We start from the raw sequence: 4,743 nt of genomic DNA, 5'->3' as shown, positions 1-4,743 counted from the left end.
TACAATGGTGCTCACTGGTAAAGAAGAGGTGTAGAGACTATTGGGACAATAGATTACAAATAGAATGAGCTGAAGGAGCACTAGGATCTTCAAACTCGATTTGTAACAGGCTTTTGACTCAATGATTTGGTTATCTGATATCCATCATTGAGTAAGAAAAGCATCTTTCTGGTGTACATAAATAAGTTGCAATATTGAAAAAAGTATGTTTCTGGAGTTGTTTATCTTGTAAAGATCTCTTGAACCTTGATAGACTTTTGGTGATGACTAGATGTCGTATAAGTTTTCACATTCTGATAGACTTCTTGTAAATATATTTTTATGAATTATTAGTTTTTCCAAATATAATATAAATGAAAACTTTATAGTTGCAAAAAGTAATTGAATAATAAATTGTTTTGATTAGAGTAAGAAATAAAGGAAAAAGTTGTACTCCTAGTGTAGCATAAAACAACCACTCAAATTGTCAATAAATATATTGTTTTGAATTATTTTAAATACAATAATATGAAAACTTTATAGTTCAAAAAGTAATTGAATAATAAAGTGTTCTAATTAGACAAACAAATTAAAAAGTAAAAGTGCATTAAATGCCAACTAATAATTATTATAAATCTAGGTTTATTTCTTACTATCCCATCTACTAGAATTAATAATTATTATAAATCTAGTTAGGTATAGTTTTAAATGCCAACCAATAATTATTATAAATCTAGCTTTATTTCTTACTATCCCATCTACTAGAATTAATAACTAGAATTAATAATTATTATAAATCTAGTTAGGTATAGTTTTAAGTTTAGACTATGTGCAAGCTTTCATTTTTGAAAGGCAGACTCCACTGCATTATTCTATATCAATCACATCGCCATTGCTCTCGGTATTACTGTCGCTACCGTTTGTTCCACTGTTCATTTGTGGAGGAGATGGAAGTTCCGTCTTCCCTTCCAGCTTTAGCACCACCTGCCCCATGCTTGGCCTCATCTCCTCCTCCCTTTCAATGCATAGCAATGCTACAACAACTGCTCTTCTAACTTCTTCAACATCTTTTCCCTCTGCAACACCCGCTTCCACAATATTAATCATGTTACCTTGAATAATTTGAGTTGCAGCCCATGCAGGAAAGTAATACATACTTGAATCTTGCACATTCAAATCTAAACTCTTTCGCCCGGAAATGATTTCCAAGAGCGTTATAGCATAGCTATACACATCAACCTTTGTAGTGATGGGAACGCCCGAAATCCATTCCGGAGCCAAATAACCTCTCGTTCCCCTCGTTGTGGTCAATACGCGACTGAAATCTCTGCTCAGAAGCTTTGCCATGCCGAAGTCGGCCAACTTGGGTGAGAAATCAGCGTCGAGCAGAATGTTCTCGGGCTTTGTATCCCCGTGAATAATGCGTTCTCTGCACTCCTCGTGGAGGTAAAATAAAGCTCGTGCAGTGCCTAAAGCGATCTGGAATCGGGTCTTCCAGTCGAGCACCCTTCTTTCACTTTTGGAATTATTCGTGAAGAGCAGGGAATCTAGAGAGCCGTTGGGCATGTAGTCATAAACTAGTAACCTTCTGGATACTTCTGCACAAAATCCTCGAAGCCCGATCAAATTCCTATGTTGTATGCTTCCCAAAGATCTGATTTCCGCTCGGAACTGCTTATCATCTCTGCTTGAAGTGGATTCCAATTTCTTCACGGCCACAAGAGTACCGTCTGATAGAGATCCTTTGAACACTGAGCCGAATCCTCCGCTCCCCAGCTTACCCCTGAAATTCCTAGTCGCAATCTTCAACTCCTTGTAACCGAACATTCTAAGAAAAGGGTCGGATGAATCTTCACTGCTCTCCATAGATCGTAGCCGATTATGTCGCCTCCTCTGAATTAAAAACGAAAAGATACATAAAGAAATGGCAAGAGCAATGAAACTACCAAGCACTACATGAAGGATAGCTTTGAGTTTGGAGGACGATGGTGGATTGGTTTTTGTTGCCAAGTTGCGCAAGTTTAGAAGAGATCCCGACCAGATGTGGCAGGGTCCTGAAGGCGGATTGAAAGCATAAGCAATGCACGAGCAGTTCCTGAGGCAGGCTTTCTCGCAATCCCTCTTTGTGGGGGTAGAGTAGGATAAAGCGTGATCATCATAAGATAACGTTGACTTGGAGTCGATGAATATGTCGGTACTGCAATTCAAGGGGCTCTGGCGAACACAGCCACTGGACCACCACTCTTGCGAATCCCAGGCTTCCTTGTCTCTCGGTCTGAAGCCCTCAACACAGCTGCAGAACAGAAGGTTGTTGGAGTTGCAGGTTCCAAAAGCACCACACACGGCACATTCATCTTTGGGCTGAGACCATATCACGTTTCACACTTTGCCATCGAACAGAGAGCTTCGAGCATCTCCGGACTTCATCATGACGAAACGCAGGGGCTGGTAATTCAACTTATGAGTCGTTCTCATTCGTACGTACATACCAGAGCTGGTAATTTCAACACTGACATTAACGAACTCTTTGTTTGCCACTTCTGGATTATGACTGAAAATTTTTCCATCCCAAACTCCGCCCTCCCAGTACTTCACAGAATTATTCCATATTTGCACGAATTGGTTAGCGCCAGATGGGTCCGCTTGATAGGAGAAAAGCCGAGGAGCGGGATCCGATGAACTTTTCCAAGACACCAGCTTTTGGTGTCCCCCTAATCTCATCGCAGGCAGGATCCAAGTATCTGTGGGATTCTCGAAACTCTCCCAAACAGTTTCATTTTTGTTCTCATCGCTCAGCATGATAAAATTACCGGAATCTAACATCACAGCCCGCGATGCCTTGTTCGGTGTGTTGACCGACCAAATGGCCTCACCCTCTGCATCAAACAGATCCAATTTACCTTGTCTTGACAGCTTCAAAATGCCAGGTTTGTTTCTCGCGGGAGTCTATTTGTTGGCCACCCAAACGATCATCTTCTCTGCAATATTGCCATCCCAAATTCCAATATACCAATTATTGGTTCCATTTGGGCTGAAGAATACCAATTCAAATGTGCCGTTCTTTGAAATTAATGTCTGATTTCCAGCCAGCGAGGCTCCCAAGGAGAGAGTGTCTCGAGCTTCGGCTGCAACATCATAACTCTTGAGATGAATAAACACCGAGGCTGCAAAAAGCAGGCTAAAGCGGAATTTGGCCCTCTTCTCATCCATCTCCAGAGCGTTAGCGGTAACATGAACGTCCACTGCCATTAAAATAAAACAAGAAGTGTTCAAGAGAAGTATTTCCAAAGTGATAGGTACATGAGCGGCGTCGATCATGAGAATCGTGCTCAACACAGATTCAGGATAAGTGCCGTAACAAATTGAAGGTCAAAAATATCTTCTTGCTCCTTGTTGGACGTTGCATTTTTGGTCCACTGCAGTGTTGCGTGGGACAAGGTTTTAGACAATTAGACGGTGTGCCAGTAAAGTCAAACTTATTTGGTAAGAAATTTGAGAATTCAACTTATGAGTCGTTGTCATTCGTACGACGTACATACCAGAGCTGGTAACTTCAACATTTCACCATCCCAAACCCCGCTCTCCCACTAATTCACAGAAATATTTCCAAAGTGATAAGTGGTAAGTGTCAAAAATATCTTCTTGCTCCTTGCTGCGTCGAGTCAATCGTCAAGTATTTGCAAAGAAAATTGAGAAGGTGTGGTGAGTATGTTACGTCAATCTTGACTTTATTTTCAACCAGTTTTTATTTTACACTGCTTTTAACGTTTTAAATTCAATGTGTTACAATAATATCATTTAAAATATAAATAGAAAGATAGTCCGTCTTACAATCATATCATAATCATTTATAATATAAATTCACAAGTGTCACATAGTAGCTAGTATTTACTGATTATAATTATAATATTTAATATTAAAATTTTAATTATAAAAATATAGCATAAAAATAAAATTGATTATACAATTATAATAATAAATGAAAGCAATCACAATGTCAAAATATATCATATAGATATAAAATAACATTTACTTAATATCTAAATCCATGCATAAATAGTAAAAAGTAAAAAATTAATAATTAACTTTGTATTAATATTATGAATTTAGAAGTAATTTAATAATAATACATCAAAATAATATGTATAAGAAATTTATTTATATAATAGTGGAAAATAAAATAATTTCAATATTTTGTCATTACATTATAAAAATTTGAATGAGGTAGTGGATGGGAACAAATTGGCTTAAAACTTGTTAGCTTTTAGTAAAATTCGTCTATAAGATGTCAAATTATTAACCAATAAGAATGCAGATAAATCATTGTTTTCATTTTGTTATTTGAATATTGTATACATTACTTTAGAAAATAATTTTAAAAGTCTAAAAATAAAAAAATAAACTTCATTCTAATTGGTTAAAATGAATCTAGTTAATAACTAGCTAAACCAAATTGATTACAATAGCATATGCCTATTGACAAATACTAATAAAAGGAAAGTCTACTTGTATAATTATATCATATGTCTTTTGAAATATATATATAAATTGATATTTATTTAATCTATAAACAGATTCTTTAAAAAAATACTTAAACATGACTAACCTCTTTAATCAATATGTTGCATAAATTGGATAGGATTGAGGCTAATAACGAAATGAATTTTTTTTATTAAAAGTATGCTACAAAATCTTTCCAAACAAAAACTATGAAACATATTTAGATTTTCTTAAGGTACCTAAAGATAATAAGCAAGAAAATTC

General features: G+C 36.2%; 1 pseudogene; it reads right to left on the bottom strand.

Moving 5' to 3' along the window:
- Positions 1-822: 822 nt before the first annotated feature.
- On the bottom strand, positions 823-3,327 carry LOC149539406 (G-type lectin S-receptor-like serine/threonine-protein kinase At2g19130 pseudogene; annotated as a pseudogene).
- Between the last annotated feature and the right edge of the window lie 1,416 nt (positions 3,328-4,743).

Source organism: Cupressus sempervirens, chromosome 9 (genome assembly GCF_028749045.1).
Source record: "Cupressus sempervirens isolate cs-2001-9-10 chromosome 9, ASM2874904v1, whole genome shotgun sequence".
Taxonomy (NCBI): domain Eukaryota; kingdom Viridiplantae; phylum Streptophyta; class Pinopsida; order Cupressales; family Cupressaceae; genus Cupressus; species Cupressus sempervirens.
The sequence above is the reverse complement of the archived record's forward strand: the minus strand, read 5'-3'. Positions and strand labels throughout refer to the sequence as shown.